General features: G+C 35.7%; 1 protein-coding gene and 1 pseudogene across 1 annotated transcript in view; one reads left to right on the top strand and one right to left on the bottom strand.

Annotated features, from left to right (window-relative positions):
- Positions 1-23,048, top strand: part of Scfd2 (sec1 family domain containing 2) — a 419,781-nt gene that overhangs the window by 272,818 nt on the left and 123,915 nt on the right. The gene's annotated exons all lie outside the window — the stretch shown is intronic.
- Positions 9,735-11,683, bottom strand: LOC109118560 (annotated as a pseudogene).

The raw sequence follows: 23,048 nt of genomic DNA, 5'->3' as shown, positions 1-23,048 counted from the left end.
GTTTTTCTATAAAATGGAATGCTACTCAGCCATAAAGAATGAGAAATTAGATTCATTCATAGGAAAATGGATACATATTGAGGATATACTCATAAGTGAAATAAATAAATCACACATGTGTAAATACTGAATAGTTTCTCTAGTGTGAAAAACTATAAAAGTACACAAGATCCTAATGGGATAATTAAAAGTGTGAAATAGGAAGAAAAGGGCTAAAGGTGTAGGGAAAGTGGAAAGGGTAGGGGAAAGGTAATAAGGGAAAGGTAAAAAATAGGAGAAAATGGAAAAATGGAAATAAAATGTTTGTAAATGGGGAGGGGAGGAAGGGGTGAAGGGAGTTCAGGGAGAAGGGGAAAAAATGAGAACCAAGACCTGTCATGTAAAGGTACAAGATCCCAATAATGAATGTAACTGTAATGTATACCTAAAATGTACCAATAAACTCAATGAGGAAAAATAAATAAATAAATAAATAATAAACCTTCAGATCCCAAATCATTGCTTAATCCCAAACCTCAAGCTGTCCTCATTTCTTGGGATCAGACTTTTTAAAGGTATAAACTTGACTTTTATTATGATGAAAATCACTGGGAAATGGTATTATTTATAAATACTTTCTTTTCAGCTTGGTTCTCAGTAGCTTTCATCTAATAAAGTACAGTGTATAAGAACACTTGATATGAGAGACTTGATCATTAAATGTAATCATTAGGGAATGTGGTAACAAGAATAGAAATCTACCTGAGCTAGTACACACAACATAATGAGTGGATGCAGGATAATTTATTATAAATTACAGTAATGATTGGGACAGTTTGGATCATGTTCCTGCTTTCTACACAGCCAATAAAGTCAGGACATACGATTTAACAAAAATGACTGGCAAACGATTTCAGAGTAGGAGTGGAGAGAGGAATTCTGTAAAAGGAAGAAGAATAAGATTGCCTTTGGAATGTATGAACCCCCAAAAAGGCATCTTGTTGCTGGGCAGGTGCTGGGACCGTTAGAAGTGACTCAGTATAAAAGGGCAGGGAGAGAGCCTCAGCTGTGACATCCATCAGACAGCAGAGGGAAAAGCAGGAAAAGCAAGGGGAGAAAGGGAGCGAGTCCTGGAACAGACCTCGTAAGGTCCAACAAAGGCCTGAGCAAGCCAAGGGGGAGTCCGGAGAAAGATGAAAGATCGCCTATTAGAAGAAACTCAGGAGGAAATTACCAAGAGTAGAGCTCTTCCCACCTTCAGTCACTGACTGGAACTTCCTTCTCTAGGAGGGCTAAGTCCTGGGCTCTGAAGCAGAGGAGGGTACCAATGGCTTGACTGCTGGAGGCTGTCCACTGTTAACACTCCTTTAGAAATACTCAGAGGCAAGTTCTTCCTTAAAGGAGATAAACAGGACATCAGGGCTGCCACCATGTCTAATATTAATTGTGCTGTTCTACTTACCCAGTGCAGGAGCATACAATCAGCTTTATCAGTGTATAAAAGTAAGAGAAATTCCATATTTTGCCAATATATTTAGGACCATTTGCTATTTTTTAACATTTAAAAAATTTATTTAAAAACTATTTGTAGAAGGAGTTCATGTTTTAAAAATTTTTTTAAATAGTCCAGTACACAGATATTTCCCCTCAAGCCTAGTGTGTATCCTAATGAGACCTTGTATGTGTGTGTGTGTATACAAAAGAGGAGCAGTATTAAAAATAAAACTGTTTACCAATTGCTTTGTATACAGTGAGACCTTTAATATACTTTAACATCTTTCTCCTGCTCTAACCCTCATGTTTTGGTATATTATATATGGCTTATTTCTTTTCTCAGCATTGTTACTTGTATGTTGTCTCTCTAATTCATTTATATATGTTAGTTGACAGCCACCTAAGATTTCCAGCCTAATCGTGACACTTTAAATTTGCTGCCATCTGTTTCCTGCCTCCTTTTGGCTTGAAGCCATCACTTTTACTTCACTCTTTACTGATGTGGGCTTCATCTGGTTCCATATGGCTTATTTCTTTTCTCAGCATTGTTACTTGTATGTTGTCTCTCTAATTCATTTATATATGTTAGTTGACAGCCACCTAAGATTTCCAGCCTAATCGTGACACTTTAAATTTGCTGCCATCTGTTTCCTGCCTCCTTTTGGCTTGAAGCCATCACTTTTACTTCACTCTTTACTGATGTGGGCTTCATCTGGTTCCCCACAGTGCCTTTCCTAGTTCTATCTGATCTGTGGTTGCCTTCACCACTTTTTGAAGCAGTGCTTTATTGAGATGTTTTCCCCGCTTCGCACCCCTGCTTTGTATAATCAGAAGCCACATTATTCATGTATAATAGAATTATGTTTTATTGGTAGCCAAACCTACTGCCAAGGACTGGAATGGCAAAGTGATTTTTAGAAATAGTTCCTGTGGCCCCATGATTGTTCTAACTTGTAAAGTATATGAACTCTCTGGTTTCTGTGTCATAAAGACAATTCCAGCTTTAGAGATTCAACACAGCCTTGCTCCAAGACCAACTAGAATAGCTTTTGGATGGCAACCACAGAGTCCAAAGGAAAAACCACAAGAGGCTGCTTGAAAAGTGAAATGATTCTGAGGCTCCATTATGTTTCTGCTTTTAGAAATCTAACACTTGCATAAATATAAGAACACAGAATAAAATGGTAACATTCAGCTGGAAAAAAAAATGGGCTGGGTAAAATACAGAGGAAACTAATCTAATATGTAGAGACTTTTTCAGATAGAATTTCGTCAGATACCAAAACTTTTCCATACATGTTTTTTGAAGGCTGTTTTTCAATTTGTTTATTGAGATATTTAGAACCTTTCTTAAAGTTACAATTCCAAAAAGTTCAGTATGTACTTCTCTTTCTTCTTTTTATTGGATTGAGAAAGGCAAAAACCATAGTATGTTGAACCACGCTGAGTCATACCCAGGGACAGGCATCCTCACTCAGAACTAGCTGGTTGTATCTCTTTGAGAACAAGGGCCCATTGTTGTCAGAGATTTTGAGTTTTTGAAAAAGGCTTAAACTACCACGTGGAAATAAATGTCTGTGATATCAGGTTTTTGAGACCAGTGTGAAGACTTTATATACTTACAGATTTGGCATTTCCACCAAGTCAGGCTTTGCAGGCCACATCAGAGAGCCTGTGAGAAAAGAAGTACTACTTGGAGAGAAGCATGTCTGTGCTTTAATTAGACCTATGAGACCCCAGCTTGGCTCTTAAGTATGTTTGAGACATGTTTATCTTTTTGACAGGGCCTATTTGTCCCTCAGCTTGTATTAACAAAGTGAAACATTTATGCACCATTTATGCTGTTATCCTGAAAAGAGGACAAATACAAAAATAAATGAACCCCTGGGAGCAACATAATAAAAATGAAGAGCTGGATAAGCCCTGGGAAATAGGGTTGTGCTGTTGAATGGTTGGCAAGAATAAAACTAAGAATTTTAGCACCAACAGTTACAAGTAGTTGTATTATTGAAGTGGTGAGACACAGTTTTTGAAGTAGTAATTTATGGATTTTGGAAAGACTACATCAAACCAACCATAAACCACAGGTGCAAAGTGAATTCTTATTTTCAAAGGCAGAGAAGATGTGGCTCCTTTTCCTGGTTAATGTCATCCTTGCCCAATACTTACTCTTGCAAAACTAAATTCTTACACTTCCCAAAACTTAGGGACTTGGTACACAAGTTACTCACTTACTCATACTGGACACCTCATCCACTGATTTAAATGCCGTTGTTACTGTGCACAGACAGTAGTAAATCGGTACATGTAATATGGTATTCTGCATAGAATTGTTGTTAGAGCAACTGCACTAAGTCTTGAAGCAAACGAAGTCATGTGCAATGGTTGTAAATCCCTATCCAGTGTTAAAAATATCTTATTAGTGCACTGTGTTCCCCAGTACCTTTGTCACCAGCACTGTCTGTGAGAACATCTCAAGCATCCCCAAACTACAGGAGGCAAGATAGGGTGCAGAAGCACTGAGGATTCTAGAAATAAGCCTCTGCCATTGGGGAGTCCCACAGATGGCTGTATAAGCCCTTTTAATTAGCATAATACTGACCCAATAATAGCTTCTTCTGAGAGATGTTTTATATTCCAGTTCACCCATCTGGCATGGATATGCTGCTTGAGGACCACATAATAAGAGTCTTTATGAAAATACTCACAGCATATGTCTAGTGGCAGATTTATAGACTGAATAGTCCCTGTGGTTTTCTTTCTTTCCCCTTCACCAAATAAGGGAAATAAGTAAACATGCAAAACCTAAGCATTTATTTAAATTCAAGCAAGGTTTTTATCCCATTCACAAAAGATTTTGTATCAAAAAGTTTAAAATCTTTTAGCCTTCATTTTAAAAATTAGTTATCATTTTTACTCTTGATAAAGATTACTTACAAAATCCATCAGTAAGGTGTAAGCCATTAAGAAAGTATGATGTTACAGCAGTGCTGGGAATTCCTGAACCTGCTCGGAGGCAATGAGTGAGAACTTGCAGCTCAGGTTTGCAGAAAAGGTAACTAACTTACAAAATAGGGATTACTTAGAGGATCTTAAAGAAAATTTCAGCCAATGTAATTAGAGGAAAGCAAAGTATATTTTTTGTGTTAAACCCAGTGATATGCTTTCCATTTTATATACTAAAAAGTTTTCATAATGAAACATTGTTAGAATCTGATTATTTCATTTTTATTGCATTGTAGAAAATTAAAATTTAGTTTGAATGAACCCAATCATGTGGACTGGTGTGTGGTTAGAGAAAGACAAATTCAAATTCTAACCAAACTTTCACCTTGAGAATCTATAGGAGGTTTTTGTCGATATTAAAATACTTTATGTGAGATATATATGATAGATATATAAATACTCTGTATTAATATAGATTATAGATAAATAGATATCACATATATAAAACAATCACATACTGTTTTTCATTTCTGTGTTCTTTCTTCCTGTCCTGTTGTACTGAGTGTGAAACTCATAATAGACAAGGCTCAATAGCTTCCGGCAGAAGGTATGATTGCTACATGAAACTCTGTTAGGATGAGAGCCATTTAAAACAATCTCTTCTGTGAACACATTAACATTTATAAAGAAAGACAGAGGAACCCAGTTATTAATCTGAAAAATTGTATCCGAGAAAATCCAGTCACCTTTACAGTTGAGACTGGGCCAACCAAAGGTGATTTCACTTGGGGAGACTCCCTGGTCTGCAGAACACCATCCAGGTTCTTTAAAGGCTTTGCCAGCTGCAGAGAGGTGGAGTTCTTTTACTGGATCTCAGTGCATGCCTGCCAATAGCTTAGTAAATCAGAAAATGTGGCTTTTTCTCTTCAGTTTTCTTTTCAGAAGTAGCTCTTCAGCATGCTGTTCTTGTGAAGAAAAATTTTGGAAACACATGGCTCTTCTAGAGTAAATTTGTGTTTCCAATTAATTTTCAAAAAATAATACATTTACAGCCTAACATTGGCCAGCACTCTTGAAAAGGTGCATAGCACTGCCATTTTTAAAAAACTGAATGTAATCTTAATAAAAATTTCCAAAATTTCTGGCTTACACTAAAGAAAAATTTCCAAAATACAGATTTCTCAGGTTTTGTTAAAATTGTGACAGCATGTTCACGGTTGCACTGATGCCATACTTGTTGTCAGTTTTTTTCCTTGGCCTTACTTGGCCAGAATGAGTTCTCTGTCCTATAATAGATATATATGTAGTTTTAAACTTAAATAGCCCAAAAGATGTAAAACTCTCAAGCTGTGAAAAGCTGTGTTTTACATGCACTTGTTCTTACAGAATGTCTCATAATGGTATTCAGTGTTCATTGGTTAAACATGCTTTTAGCATTGACAATCAGTTGCTGATTGGCAAGCCGACTGCTTCTATAACGTACTGTTGGGTTGCATTTTGGTAAATGACATACATATGTTAGCTGAAGGGAGCCTACCAGTCTACTCACAAACCTAACTCTAAACTTAAAATCAAGCTTCCATTTCAAGTTATTGCTAAACCTATTTTAAAGTGCTTGGCTTGAAGTCAGCTAAATTACATGCTTTTATTGGAAAATGCATGCATATCTTCAGCTTAAGACTTCAGGTACTGCATCCTTATAATTAATTCTGCATTATGAAAAAATACTTTAAAATATACATTTTATAATAACTCATAGAAAATGAAAGTCTCTTAACATGAAAATTCCTAGAAAATCTCTATTTTGGGGGACTATGTCTCCATATTTTCTCCTCTGTAATTAATAACATACATGTACATACATTCCTTAAGATAGAATCACCTTATGCCTAAACTTCTACAACTTGTTGTTCTCTTAGAAATCTTTTCTTGCAATTATATACAAAACTTACCTTATTCTTTTCTTTTAGTACTTGGGATCAAACTTGGGTCCTTGCACTTGTGAGACAGGCAGCAGAACCACTGAACTAAATTCCTGTCCCACTTTATTCTTTTTTATATTTTATTGCTTTTCCCCATAAGTTTTTCATCTTCTCCTATTGGTAGATATTTATATGAAATATTACTTTCTTGATTTTTAGTTTATATATATAGTAAACTTTACTTTTTTGTTGTAAAACTTCTCTGAATTTTGATGAGTGAACACAGTTGGGTAACCAACACAATTCAGATATAGCACTGTTCCATCACCCCCCAAAATTTCCCCATACTGTCCCTTTCTCTCTCTCTCCCACCATAAGCCCTTGGCAATCACTTTTCTTTTTCTGTTATTATGATCTTACCTTTACCCATATAGCATTGGAATGGAATTATGCAGCATGTAGCCTTTTGAATGTGGCCTCTTTCACTTCGAATGATGCATCTGAGATCCACTGATGTTCTGTAAGTTAAAAGTTATTCAAGTTTAGCAATCTTCCATTATGTGGAGACACTGGTTCATTTATCCATTACCAGTTGAAGGATATTTCAGTTGCTTTTTAGTCTTTTAAATAATGAATAAATCCATTATAAATATTCATATATAGGGGTTTTTGTGTGAACATGAGCTTTAATTTTACTTGTGTATATATATGCCCAGTATTGGCATTACTAGGTCATATATAGTGAGTATATGTTTGACTTTATAAAAATGCCATATTTTTGCCAAAATGTTTATATCATTTTACATTCTCACCAGCAGTATATGAGGGTTCTAGTTCTCCATCTCTTTCTAGCACTTAGTGTTGTCAGTTTCTTTTTTAGAACCATTCAAATAGATGTGTAATATCTCATTGTGGTTCTAATTGTACATTTCTCTGGTGACTAATGATATTTCATATCATTTTATGTACTTGCCATTTGTATATCTTCTTAGCCAAAATGTCTGTTCAAATTTTTTATCATTGTCCCATTAGTTTTTAAGTAATTAAAAATTAAAAATTTATTTAAAGTTTCATCATTTTTAGAAATAAAGGATTAATAAAAAGCTTGTGAAAAAAGTAATTTTGTTATATCCTAATTCTTTAGATGTGTCCTGTAAATTCCAAGGCAATAAAATAATAAAAATGTATTTTGAAATCTTTATAGAACAAAAAGAAAACATTAGTCATTAAATACATTTGGATTTTTTTTTACTCTTCCTACAGATGAATTCACGTATGTGAAAAACTGATGTATATTTACATTCTAAAGTAGAAATCCCAACATCCAAATAATTATACAGTTTATTATTTACAAATTATATGTATTTCTTGCTGTAGAAAGCAGAATGGAAAATAATCACTACTGTGCTGTTTAAAAAATGCTGTTATAAGAATATACAACAGTACGTACATTTTGTTAATTATATACTTAAAGAGTAAATACAGTTTTTAGATGGAAATATTTTGAAGTTCTTTATAGTTTTTGTTTTTAATTAGTTATATGTTCACAGTACATAATGATTACATTCATTGTGAGGAGTGGTACATGTACATAACACAACTTAGTTCTTTTTATGTCTCTTCCTCTTCCCTTTCCTCCTAGCTGCATTTTTTCTAACCTCCCTGCCTGCTCTCTCCATCTCTCTCTTTTTTTATTATCTTTTATTTTGTTCTTTATTTATATTTTGAGTTTCTCGTATGAGAGAAACCATGCATATATATCTTACTTATTTCACATAACATTGTGGCCTCAAGGTACATCCATTCTCCTACAAATAACTCAAGTTTATCCTTCTTTGTGGCAGAGTAGTACTCCATTGTATGTTAATATCCCATTTTCTTTATCTGTTTACCTGTTGATAACTTGGCAACTTCGAAGATTTAACTATTGTGAATTGTTCTGCTGTAAACATGGGTAATATGTTTTTAACTCTGGGGAATTTATATAGGAGGGGAATATCTGGGTCAACTGGAATTTTTTGTTTTAGTTTTTCAGGAAGCACCATAATGATTTACATTATAGTTGTATAAGTTTAACTTTCCCACTAACAGTGTAAAAGTAGTCTGTTATCCATTGTTGTTTTCTGATTTCTTAAAGATAGCCATTCTTTCTCCAGTAAGATGCAATCTAAGTGTTGTTTTAATTTACATTTCTCTAAAGGCCTTGATAGTGAACACTTTTTATATATTTATTGGCCATTTGTATTTCTTCTTCTGAGAAATGTCTGTTCTGTTCAGTTGCCCATTTTTTGATTGGGTCTTTTATTTTGGATGGTCTAAAATTTTTAGCTCTTTATTCTAAATATTAGTCCTTTGTATAGGAATAGCTGGCAAACTATTTTTTCTTTTTAATATTCTTTAGGTTGTCTCTTTACCCTTTTGGTTGTTTCCTTTGCTGTACAGAATCTTTTTAATTTGATGTGATCACCTCTGTTGATTCTTGGTGTTATTTCTTGTGCAATTGAGATTCTGTTCACAAAGTCCTTGCTTATTTACACCCATGTCTTCAAGAGTTTTAGCTATTTTGTCTTCCAACAGATTGTTTCTGTGTTAACATTTAGATTTTTTTATCCATTTTGATTTTGGTTTAGAACATGGTGAAAGATACAGGTCTAGATTATCTCACATTTTTTTCTTTTCCTTTATTACCCTTCCCCTACCCATCCCACCTTCCCTACACCTTTAGCTCCTTTCTTCTCATTTCTAAATGTCAGTAATCTTATTAGGATCTTATGTATTATTACATTTAGATAACCAATTTTCCTAGAACTATTTGTTAGAGGCAATCTTTCCTCAAATGTAAGTTTTGGGCCCCTTTCTCAAAGATCAGCTTGGAGTTATTTCTGGTTCCTGTATTCTGTCCCATTAGTCCATTTGTCTGAGTTTTTTTTTTTTTTTAATTTTTGTTTTTGCCAGTACCATGCTGTTTTTAATGATTGTAGCTTTGTAATATACCATGAAGTCCAGAATTGTGATTCCTCCTACCTTGCTTTTGTTGCTCAGGATTGCTTTTGTTACTCTAGGTCTCTTCTGATTCCACATGAACTTCAGATTGTTTTCTTTGGTTTTGTGATGATGAAGATTATTTTTTGAAGAGCTATATGGTGACTATTTTATTTCAAATTTAGTGAACAGTAATTTGTTCATGACTTTCTCAAAAATCTAAACCAAAAGACAGCTGGGGATTTAGCTCAGTGGTTCTGGCGCCTGCCTCACAAGCTCAAGGGTCCAAGTTTGATCCCCGGTACCAAAAAATAAAAAAATAAAAATAAATCCAAACCAAGAGAAGATCATTTTCTTTCTTTTCCACGTGGCCAGTTTCATTTTAAGGAAATCCTTTTGCATTTCAAAGTGTTACCTAATGGCACCACCTCTGATATGGATAGTTTTATTCAGTACTTGTTCTACCAAGTTTGTATCTTCTAGATCATTCTTTATGATGCTAATCAAGTGGCTAAGGCCTTCCTGTTGTTTCTATTGCTGCTTGATTTATCATAATATTTTTCTTCAAATTTGGCTGCTCCAAAATGATTTTGCATCCTGATTTGGAACATCAGTTCATTTAGCCTGTTCTTGAACTGAGTAGATGAGATGCATTTAATTCACAGTGAATTGTATTTAGTTAAGAACTGCTCTTCATCAGCCGGGATGGCATAACCACTCTTTGAGTTTCCTGCTTGCTTAGGATTTGTAAGGTTCTACAGGAAGGATCCCTGAGTTTTCTCTTATAACGTGCAATTTTGGCCATACTAATAGTTTGATTCTTCTGTAGTAGACCAATATCTTCAGATTTGATATCTAGTTTTGTGTGATACTGATTAATCATCTGATCTTGAACCTTCAGTCTTTGGGAAAGTTCTTTGAAACATACCTTTGGTATCAGCTTTTCAGACTTAGAGTTATTCACTTGGTTTATACCAATAATAGGATCAGCATTGGCAGGAGACTGTGTTGATCTGTGCAGGAAAAAGTTCTGTTCTGGTCATAGAAAGGGTTATACCAAGTTGCTACAATTGTGTTTTATGGTGGCTTATTCAAAATGGGCATATAGTATAGCTGGAACTCTTCTTGAGGTACCATTTGGAGAATGCTCAGCAACATAAATGACAACTTCTGTCTGGTCTGATCATCTAGCAATGTTTTAATACCCTTTACATTTACAGTAAGGGTCTGATTTCTTCCCACAACTTTATGCAATGATTCTACCTACTGCTACTCTTGGCTTTGAATATTTGTTTCTTTTTTGTTGAAAACTAAAGCACTAGCCTACCTTCAACTTTATTATTGGGCAGACAACTATAACCTACAGCTAGCAGCTGTTGCTGCTACTCTGTGTTAAATCCTCCAGATCCCAGTCCAGTTCCTAAATCAATACCTAAACCAGTCCTAGTTCCTCTTGTGCTAAAACCAAACCAGTACTGAATCAAAAAGCTTTGTTTTGAATACCACCAAGTACAGTAGTGTCTGTGTTCACTGTGGCAAAAAGACTGAATATAGAACCTGAAGTAGTAGATGTTCCAAATCCTCTAAACCCATCTGTGGGTCCTGCAATGGCTGTAGTGTTGCTAAGGTGCCCAAGAGAGCCCCACAGTTGAAGACTATGTTGCCAAAATGGGGGACCAAAGTGCTACTCCTGCAAGTGATAATCAGTGTGTTCCTCTTATCTGTCCAGCGTGGGTCATCTTCTTATTGTTGAGTTTTGAGAGTTTATTATAGTTTTGGATATAATCTATAGATCAGATACTGTATTGTAAATAGCTTTCCCAGACCATGTTTGTCATTTTCTTCTCTTAACTGTATCTTTTCACTCAGCAGAAGTTTTAAATGTTGATGATGCCAAATGTGTCATTTTAAAGTACATTATAACTTTTAGATCTTATCTAAGATTTATTTTATCTTATAGTTTCTTCTAGAAATTTTAGAGTTTTAGTTCTTAAATTCATATCTATGATCCATTTAGAGTTAATTTTCATTAACTCTAAGGCACAAGATAATAAGATGCAGTTTTTTTCTTCTAGGAATTTTAGAGTTTTAGTTCTTAAATTCATATCTATGATCCATTTAGAGTTAATTTTCATTAACTAAGGCACAAGATAGTAAGATGCAGTTTTTTGGGTTTTTTTTTTTGCTTACATATATGTTCAATAATATCAGCATCACTCATTGAAAAGATTATCCTTTCTTCACTGAGCTGCCTTTGAGTATTTATCAAAATCAGTTCTTATATATTATGTGTAGCTGTAATTCTAAAGGCTTTGTTCTATTCTAGAATCACAAATTTAAATATCTACCAGGTTGGCCATGGTAGTGCATGTCTCAGAAGGCTGAGGCAGGAAGATTGTTTCAAGTCCAGGGCCAGTCTAGACTGCATAGTGTAGTCATGGCAAAACTTTTAGAGCTTTTAATGATAACAAACAGCTGGCTGTAGCATGAGTGCCATAACTTCACCATCACCGACACAGTGAGTTCAAGGCCAGCCCAAGACTATCTCAGAAGCAAAACAAAACATCTAACATATTGCTTCCAAATTTATTCAAAAATAATGAAGCTACAAAATCTCATTTAGATAATGTGAACATTATCTAAATAAATGGAGTCAAAGTGAACACACTTTCTGGACAAACTCAAGTCATTAAACACAAGAACTGTTTAAGAAACAGGTCTCTAAAGTAGGTCGTGTACACAAGATGTTTCAAAAGGACATGAAAAAAAAAATTGAATTTCTAGCCTGTTGTGTGGGCCCCTGACTACTTGGTCTCCAAAAAGTGTTGCCCTGTTCCTTTCTTGCCTCTTATAGCAATTGAATAGGGTGTGGTACTCATCAGAGTTGGACAGGGTGGGAAGAACAAGTTAATGAAAAGCAGTAAGTACACATGAGTTAAAATATCTTTGGTAGAATTTTTCCAAAGATGAAGCTTGGTGTTAAACTTTTCCATATTTTTCCTAACAGAGAAAGTGTGAAATTTTAGAATGCTTATAATTTACACACACACACACACACACACACACACACACAGATCAGAAGGAAAAATTCATAGCTCTAAAACATTTGATATTTGCTTAAACCCAAAATAATACAATTCTTTTTGTTATGGAGAGCCCCCTTTCTTCTTGTACTGAAACAGAGTATTAGAAATTTCCGTTCTTTGCATTTGACCAGCAGAATCTCATCTGCAGGTGTGAAAATATCTAACATGCATTTGTGAGTGACCGGTTCAGAAAAGAACCCACCTTCTAGCCTGGCCGCCTTTTCCAGTTTGCCTGTGGGCCCAACCCTCAGAAGCCCAGAGGACATTTCATCAAAGTAATGGAATCAACTCTGTGGCAGAACAATTCAAGGAAAATTATTTCAGCAAACTTGAAACAAACCAGGCAGTCACTCCCCTTTTATACTAAACTCATAAAATACTTGAGCAAGGAAAACTTCAAACCCTGGGGAAGAGCTTTCTTTTTTCTAGTTTTTCCTCTCCTCCCTCTCTCTCCCTTCATTTCCTCCCTCCCTTCTCTCATCCATATTCAGTGAGCTGAACAAACTGAAGGGCTATGACACACACCCTGATTGTGTTGGGCAGACAGCATATATCCACAGGATAGATAAGTAGTACTTTAGTATGTTTCACAACAAATAATTCTCAAAACCTAGCTTTATCAAAGGGGACTGATTGTTTAAATGTATAAAAGCAAAATAATGACATGTTTTTTAAGGCCAAAAAGCTAATGGATAAAACTAAATATTTTTCTTATACATTTTTCTTAAAACTTCAATACTTACTATCCCTAGTCTATCCTTGAAAGAAAATAATGAAATCTGAATTAGCACAAAAAATTTTACTTTTTATTAAATAAATGTATATTGCTTGTTCACACTCTTCTACACATCCCCAACTTTCAGGTAAGGAATTTAAAGAATTATCTGAAGTGACAAATGTTAAGCATACATGGAATTAGAGACATTGGTGCAGAGAGAGACCTCTCTAATCGTGCTCCCCATGCTTGTCAGGAAGCCAGTACAGGCAGGTTGACCACTGCACCAAGGTCACTGCCCAGGACAATTGAGAGCTGGACCAGCTCTTTCCTGTGCCAGGTTTCTGAGAGTGCCTCATAGAGTCACAAAGGAGAGCATGTGTGGGGCTGGGAAACTGAGCAGCCACCCAAAGGAAGTCAACAGATGAGGCCCCTAAAAGGGTGGGAAGAACAGCAAGGTAGGCTGGTAGGATTAGTTTACAGAGGGCTTGTGTTTAAGATACTCCAGGGAAACAACTCTATGGCTCTGGACAAGACTGGCTCAACAAGATGTGTAAAGATATCTTGTAAGATACGTAAGTTGTACTCACTAGGCATTCTCCATCAGTATCTGACAGTGCAGTCATTTAGAAGCTTAAGGAATCTGTTTACTGATGTATATTCTGTCAGTTATTAGGTTAACAGTTAATTCACTGATATTTTGAAACATTAAAATGTGTGCATCTCATTTGACCAAATGAGTTATTTTATAACTTTATACTTTTACCAGTAGGAAAAATTCCACTTCAGAATTTGACATTCTCCATTTTTGCTTTTTCTTTTCTTTTCCAAGTCACTTAAATTTGAAACTTTCCATCTCATTAAGTTTCTTCTAATAGCCCTGTACCACCCTGTATTCCAAAGACTTTTAAATAGTAGCAGTAATGACTACCCTAGTTACATAGAAATTAGAGTTTTAGCTATCCAGAAGGATCTGAGTCCTGATGTGATCACCTAAACCTTAGAGGCAACACAATAATAAGCTAGTATGGAGTTTTAGGGTTCTTCCTATAATTTTATCCTGTGGTCCACATCTGTAGCACTAGTTTTGGATCCTGACATTCTTATTTCTCATTCAGTGCATCACTGCAAAACTGGTCAGCCATAGTGCCATGGAAGGCATTTTTTGCTCATGTGAAGTCATTTGTCCAACATGTGTCTATTGAATGTCTGCTATGTGTCAAGCATAGTCATTGGACACATACTGATAGCTCTCACCCTTGTAGAGCTTTATGCCTGTAATCAGTAGTATAGTCTGGGCAAGTTTTTCTTTCTATAAGTGAAGAACTTGGGTTGGATATTCTTATAAGGTCCTTACAACTGAAATATTCTATTCCTGAAACCAGAGAATTCTTCTGGTATCTCTGAGGGGAATTGAGAGGCTACTTTATGAGAAAAAAACTATTGTAACAACAATTCAACAGGAGGATTTTTTTATCTGATGATAAAAGTGTACTTTTTTGGAAAAATTTGTAGAGTTTTTCTAGAGAAGGAAGAAGAAGAAAATGAAGAGCTTTAGTTATTTATTTCATTCATGTTAATTAGATTTTAAGAATATAACTAAAAAGATTTTTTCACAAGAAATTGTTCATGTGCAAATCAAGTACATAATTTATGCATCCAGAATAAAAGTTAGCTTTTAGCAAGCTTTTATTTCTGAATTCAATCCATAAGATCAATGAAATACCTCCACTTAAAAGTCTTATGTCTGTTGAGGTGCCCAGCAGCCTACCACATGCACTACCAGAGGTGACTATGAAACTGTCCTTGTCTTCAAGGAGCTCACGGTATGGTGTTTTTCCTGATGAACTGAGTAGCTTCTTATTTCTTTTTTAAAACTTGAATGTTAAATGTTTATAATGGAGATATTCTGCCTTTAGATTTTGGTGGTATCATAATAGAATATACTGAGATGCACAAAATTTAAAAAGTCTACTCTGGAAGTGAAAATCTGTGCTTTCATTAAACTGATGGAAATTGGGAAAGAGCTGTCTGCCCTACTATGTAAGAATAATCTCTAAATTTTACTCACTACGCATTCTCCGTCAGTAGCACAACAAATATTCAGCTTTATTTTATGTGTTTCTTGGTTTAGAAATGTCTATGTTATTTGGTATCAAACTGAAAAAGTTTTTATGGATTAACAAAACTATTTTCTTTCCTGTTGATTTTCTCATTTTGTTATAAAATGGATATTCCCATCTGTGCTTCATCCGTGATTTGGAAATAAAGACATTTTAAGTGTATAAATATGATTTGAGAATTTGACAAACTGAGTGTGGTATTTATATGAGCAAGTATAGATTTCTATTTAAAAGGTGGCCACCCAGAAGGGCAAAGGCACTTTCCCCTCTCTTCCATTCCCTTCTTCTTTTCATTCCATTGCTTCTGTTCTGAGTTGTAACAATAGAAGCTTTCAGCAGAATAACTCAGCAGGACTGTGGAGATGCTCACAGGTGGAATTAATCACATGTGCCCTGTTTAGCCAGACCAGATAAAGTGCAGTATAACCCATGGGCCAAATGGGGTGAGTATGCACAGAGTCCAAGCTGATGTTCTGAGGGTAAGGAGAACAATTTAGAAACTGTATCTGTGTCTCCAAGTTACCAAGCACTGCCTTATTCAAAGGGACCAGGCCTTAGGGTAATCTGGGCCAGTGTGTGATTCCTGAGGTGGTGACGGGTTGAGTTAAAGGGACAATGGAACTCTTTAATAGTGACTTCCCAGGGGTCACTAAAAGCCTCATTTAGAGTGGCTGAAGCCAAATGAAATGGCTAGAGGTATTAAAAAAATAATCTTTTAATAAAAATAATACCAGTGATTACTGAAAAAAACATGGACTATATTATTTTAGTTTTTAAAATTTCAGCAGAAATTAGTAGTCTCAGTTTGATATTACATAGCCAGTTTTCAAAAGAAGCCAAACCAAACCTCTATAAAGAATGAGTGTCTTAGCCTCCTGTTTATTCATTCAGCCATTCATCATCAAATATTTACTGATTGCCTCCTTTATGTCACTTTCCCTAAGCCTTCTTCCCCTCCCTCAACCTCTAAGTGAATTGTACTATTTTTATCCAGACACAGAAAGACAAGTATTGTGTTTTCTCTCATAAGTGGAAACCTTAAAAAAGTGACCCAAAAGTAGAAGAGGGGTTGTTATGGACCAGGTAGGGGACACGGGGTAAGAGACAGAAGAATCTGGGCACAAGATGGTAGAAGGGAAGAGTAGAAAGGCAGAAGAACATGGACATGATCAGTGCACAACATATGCATATATGGAAATGTCACGGTAAACCCATTAATTTGTACAATTAATATATGCCAATAATTCATAGGCTTTAAACTACTATCTGTTACTTAAAATAAGCTAGATGAAAAGCCTTTAGATTTTAGCATTAGTTATCCAGTTTTTGCTAAAGAAGAAAAGATCAAGCCAGCCATCACCTCTTGGAGGACTTTTCCTGGGGCCAAAGCTTAGCTTAGAATTCTTCATACTGGGGAGGTAAGCAAATATTCACATTTCCAGACTTCTTTATGATAACTAAGACTTGCATAAAGGGTTTAGAAACATAGCCAGAAGTACTTAGTGAAAGAAGACACACTGAGACTGTCGGTTTTCATTGGCAGGTTGGTTCTAGATGCTTAAGGAGAGTGCTGGCTGTGGAATTTACATTCCAAGTGAACCTCAGATTGATTGGAATGACAGTGTCTCTGAGACTATAGATTTCAGCAACAAGGATTCTTACCCCACCCACAGTCTCTCATTCAGAGAAACATTCTGAACATCAGGATGAAGTTGTCCCTTGAATGAGTTAATGTCATGTGGCATTAGTGTGCCACAGCTAGTGGTGACAGAGCTTACACTCAGGGCTGCTGGCCATCTTCAGGTTCACTCTAGAAACCTTCTAGATTGTCTGTTGCAGTTGGGTTTATTAATATTTTGCCTTATACCAAAAGATATCCAGAGTGGTCTACAGAAAAACATACTATAAAACCAGAGCAAAAAGACAGTAGAAAAGAATATGAAGCTGAAGGTATGATAAAGAAAACCACTAAATATAATCATAATACATAAGATAAAATCCATAAAGTCCTGTAAAGTTGAGATTGGTCTAGATTTAGCACAGAACTTCATTGCAGTCAAGGAAAAGAAACTAAGATTAGTTGGAATTTGAAATCATGGAAAGGGCAAGGGGGACTATAACATCCTGTCCAATAGACCACACCCTCAAAATGAGGCCTATGCCTTCTGGAAAGTGCACCTTTGGAAGCTGGTGACTTGACTTTCTAAGTGCAGTGTTAAGAGCCAAGAAATCCATTTGACCCAGCTATTCTACTACAAAATATCTTCCCAAAAGAGTTAGAAATCATCATATTACAGCAATACATACATACCCATGTTTGTTTATAGCCATATAACTCATAATAGCTAAATCTTGGAAGCAGTCTATATGTCCATCAACAGATAAATGGTTAAAGAAAATGTGGTATTTACATGCGGTGGAATACTACTCTGCCATAAAGAAGGATGCACTTGAGTCATTTGTAGGAAAATGGATGCACCTTGAGACCATAACCTTAAGTGAAATAAATTAGACACACATTCTTACATATCACATGGTTTCTCTTACATGAGAAATCCAAAAATATAAATAAAGAGTAAAATAAAAGATAGGTAATAGGAAATAGAGAAGTAGATCTTTTGCAAATAGGGGACAAAGAGATGGAGGGTGGAGGGAGGAAGCAAAAGAGAAGACAACTAAAAACAAGATTTAAGGTGGGTTATATACATATGCCAACTCCCCACGAGGAATGTAATAATTATGTACTGCAAACTTATACTAATAGAAAATAAAAATTGAAAAAAAAAAGAATTCATTGAGTTGGAGTTACATTCAATTGCAGATTTTAACTTCTAACCACAACCATATTTATCTTCTGGAGAGCAAAGCCAAATCAGAAGGAAGGAATTGAATGTAGAGAACAAAATTAGGAGTTCAAAGTTAGATGTAGTCTCAGTGGAAGGGATTTTTCTGTCTAGAATCTGGCTCTGCTCTTAGACCCATGTACCCATGAGTCTAAATATTTATTGACCTCTCCATGCACAAAGGTGTCAAGCAGATACAACATGGGTAAGATGCACCATAAACTAAATCAGTTCCTATGATGGGTTAAAGAAGTTTAATGTGGCTTTCTTTAGTCTTTTAGGTAGTTTTCTCAAAAAGCACTTAGGAGCATTGCTTAATCTAAGATTTATTTTGGATCCACTCCTTCATTTACACAATTAATAATTCTCACACTTCAGATATTTGCCAGGCACTGTGCCAGGCACTGGGGATAAAAGAATGAATCAAAATGTCAAAATTTCTGCACATATGCAGATTATAATAATTATTTAACATTAAGAAGAGAAACTTAACTCTTCTTGCATTTTTCCAGCTGATCAATCAGTCTCTTAAGTACATACTATCTCATTTCTATTTTGATCTCTAAATTACCCTATGAGGTAGTTTGGCAGTAATTCATCCCCTCTCCAAAGATGAGGAAAAAATTTAAACTTGCCAAGGTCATACAGACACCAGTGGCTAACCTTTCTCCGTTATACCATCTTTCCAACTATGTACTTTTACTTCATTTTCTGACCTCCAATTTATTAGAAAAAATTAACATCTATAGATATAGATTTTTCTGAAAATCAAGAAAATAGGGAGAAATAATCTGAACACAGGGTGTTACTAGACCTGCTGCCTCCAGTGGCCTTAGGAAAGCTTTAAAGGCTTGGGTACGTTTTCCAGGTTGACTTTTGGGAAAAGAATAGAAAGGTGCTATGTTCTTATCTCTTATTACTATCAACTTTAAAAAGTTCAGGCTCCTGGTAAGAAAAACAATAACATTTTCCAATATATCTTCCTTTTTCTGTGCCTATCTCAATAATTAGTTTGCACTTCACATCCTTTTGTCATCCAACTTCTTTCTCACCCTGCTACAGAAAATGTATTTCCTACTCCCAAGTTTAAATAACAAGGAACTGTAGTAGGAGAAGGATTTCTAACAACCACAAATCACTTGACAGCATCCCCAGTGTCATTAACTATCATACTCTATAATACACAGACCCGTGACCTTTACCTCATTTTTCACACAGGGATGTTGGCATCCAGTCAATGGGGCAGAAGTGGCCCAGTAATGTTTTCCATCTGCTAGCTTGGCACTATTCAGCATAGAGTGTCACCTGGATTCTGTCTTGTGGCCTCCCGGGCCAAGGCTAGAGGCACTACAGAGAGACAACTACCACTGTTTACTTTGTGAACAAAACAGCGTTCTGCTGAAGTATGTAAAAGAAATTTACCAGGGGGGCGGAAAAAAACCTAGTCAAAAGGCTTTTCCCTACCATCTCTTTCTTCCCTTTCCCCCATATCTTCAAATCCTGACAGATCTCAAATGTCACCTTCTCTAAGGAGCTTTCCCCAACACCCTCACCCTGGATGTGCCCCTGGAAAACTTCATTCTGACTCATATTGCTATTATTTATTTGTATTTCTCTCTCTCCCACTAGACTATAAACTTCAAAGGAGAATAGGCATTGTATATTTTAAAATCATAATATATAGTATGTTTCCATTCAGGAAATTATTTGCAAGTTTACAGAAAATTATGATCTGTTACTTTTAAATTAAACCAATAGAAATAAAATATGTTGAAAGGTGCTATTATAAAAATCATCATAGTTAAACATGTTTTCTCTGTTATAAGAATTTAGGAACAGAAAGCTTAGTGTTTTGGATTTTAGGATGTCGTTTTAACGAAAAAAAATCAACTGAACTTTTTTACTGTTGAAAATTGACAGGACATTCAAAACTATTCAATATCATTTAAAATTGACCTTAGATATTTAATAGCTAATCATCATCAATTAAATGGCCTAAGTTCATACTTGTCATTCTAAAATTCTGCTTTAATTGAAAATTTCACATTATTTGGATATCATCATCTAAGATATGTACATACTTAGTCCAGGAAGAAATTATTTCTTAAAGAAATAACATAGGACTTCAAAAAAATTGATCACAATGAGGCTGGCTTTAGATTATAGAGGTGGTTGTAGTAGCAATTCTGGAAAGAATATCTGGGAAAGAATTTTGGCGAGCTAAACCGAACCTTCTATCCTTGGCATTAAAACTCTCCATGTTATTTTTTCAACAAAGAGCATGGATAGATAGTGGCTCTTGTCCAGGTATAACCTACACACCCAGCCTCCCTCTTCTTTAGTGCATGGCTCCTACCACTGTACAACAGGAAGTCTTCATGTGCCAGATGGGGCTATATTCATGCCATTGTGCTCATAGTCAGTCACATGGCCCTTCCTGCCAGCAGGGCAGGCTGGGAAGCATGGGCCACCTATATGCCCAAGAAGAAGAAGAAAGTGCTCTGGGGAACAGATGTCTAGTCTCTGAGATCTGGAATCACCTCTTGGGAAACCTTGTTCTAAGGCATGAAGCTATGCAAGTGGGCTGGAAGATACAAACACTAGAATTTGGTGTTTGATTTTTGTTTTTATTTTTATACAGTACTGGGGATTGAGTCCAGGATCTTGCCCATGCTGGGCAAATACTCTGCCACTGATGTACAACCACAGCCCACCAGAGCTATTTGAATCATTAGGATTTAGTGATTGACTAGAGGGGAAGCAAAATTACAGAAGATAGTACAGACATTCCTACCCTTTTCCCCTACCTGTCCATTTGAAACTGTCTGAAAACTGTTTCTAAAGATCCACTGAATAAGGTTCTGAATAATTTGTCTGTTGCAAAGTTGTTCTGCAAAAGTGATCAATTAAGTCATCAGAGGTGTATGAACTGGCTTTCAGATCCACCCTAAACCATATGACTTTCACAGGCATCACAGTCTGATTTGAAAGAGAACACCATCTAATTAATGCATATTAACCTTAGCAAGTACAGTACTGTACTGATACATGAAAGGCCTTTACAGTGAGGAAAAGTCATGAAACGACATGCTAATGTAGTGTGTGGGCACAGGAAGACCTATTACCTATTCAAAAATAGTTGTAAAAGCATCAACCAAGACAAGCTGGTTGCTAATGGTTTTAGCGTGGGAGGAAAAACTGCATTGCAGTTCTTGGCTCCAAGGTGGGGTCAGCAAGATCAGTAGCCCAGCGTTGACCTTTCTGTTTGGAATCTTTCCTGTTGACTCACCAGACTCTTGTAATTTGGTGAGCCAAATAACAGAAATGTAGACAGCTCTCTGTGCTTGAATCTTAAGCCTCCTGAGCTAGTTCTTTGGGATAATAATTAGCTTGCTTGTGATCCAAAGCAGAACAGTCACCTAAGACCTACCGTCCTTAATCTAAATTAAATAAATGAATGACCACCAGAGAGCCCTTTGGGAAGATGGGGGTGGGTGGCTGACCACAAATACTAACTTTGTAAATTGTTTGTTTGGAATGGTCTGTTTTGACAAAGACTGATATGCCCAATAGAACAAGAGAATTTTAGCAACATTGATACAGTTACACATTAACCAAGTGCTAAGGTTGTACAACCCCTATGAATCCATGGGGAATTTTTATTTCTTTTCCTAATGAAGTACAGCAGCCTTTTGTAATCAGACCAATCAGAACAATAGTATTGTTCAAAATTAAGCAATACTATTGTAGAAAATTTTGAAGATAAAAATATTAAAACAAGTTTAACTCCATTATCTGCAGATAATCACTGTATTTTAGTAATTTTCTTTCAATTTATGGGAATGTATTCATAAATGTATATATATTTACATAAGGCTTTAAATACAAATTAACCTTTATATCAGGGATACATCCCATTTTATTTTTAATAGATGCACTGTATCCTAAGATTTACCAGTATTTATTTAGGCATTTTTCTATTTTTGCACATTTTAGTTGTTTCCAGCTTTTGAACACCCTTTTGTATAAATCTCTGTCCTTATCTCTGCTTACTTCCTTATGACAAAGTCCTAGAAATGGAATTATTAGGTCAAAGGTTATAATCCTTTTGAGGCTTCTGATGACTATGGGTCACACTGAATCCCAGGAAACTTGCTGTAGTTTTTTCATTCTCTGGGTATGAGAAGACCTTTCTTACCAAGATCATTTCAACATTGAAGATTACTTTACTTTTGAAATGGAAATTGGATATGCTCCATCCTCTATAGCTTTATGGGCTGCAGTACTTAATACATGGTCACCTTGAGTACATACTGCATGAGAGGCTATTGAAACAAACCTTATTGTAACTATAGTCTGAAGGCTAACTAGAGCAGACACCACGATCATAGGATGTATCTTGCACCAGCACATACCTTACATTGTTCTTAATGAGCCAGGTCAGGCTAGATGAGTTTTGTTGTATTTAGATGTCCTAAGCATCCTTTGGGAGGGTTGAGTTTAGTCTCCAGAGTTGATATGATGACTCTCTTTCCCCGAAATGCCTAACAATAAAGGGAACTCCAAGCGTGAAAACTGCACTTCATGGGCCCAGTGGAGTTTTCCTGCTGACAGAAAATTGATTGACTAAATATAAATCACTTTGACTTGAGTGATTCTGTCCACTCAGGATGAATTGGTGAGAAATCACCAGAAAGAAATTGGCCTCTGAAGTGTGAGCACATTGGATTATTACCGTCAGGATCAATGCTCGTCAGGTATATTGCATTTTCGCCTTATTTTAGAAGCATGTTATTTGAAGCAACAATGAGTTGTTAAGATTTAGATTGACCTTTCTCTAGGTATGCATGTGCTACTGATTTTCTTTTCCATTTTAGTAATCTATAGATAAATTTGTATGGATATAGTTTGTAATGCTTGTTTTATTCTATAACAGTATCACATTTTCATCAACTCTT

The sequence above is a fragment of the Fukomys damarensis genome, unplaced genomic scaffold (assembly GCF_012274545.1).
Source record: "Fukomys damarensis isolate Sample0158 unplaced genomic scaffold, DMR_v1.0_HiC HiC_scaffold_35, whole genome shotgun sequence".
NCBI lineage: Eukaryota > Metazoa > Chordata > Mammalia > Rodentia > Bathyergidae > Fukomys > Fukomys damarensis.
This window is presented reverse-complemented; position numbering and strand designations above follow the sequence as displayed.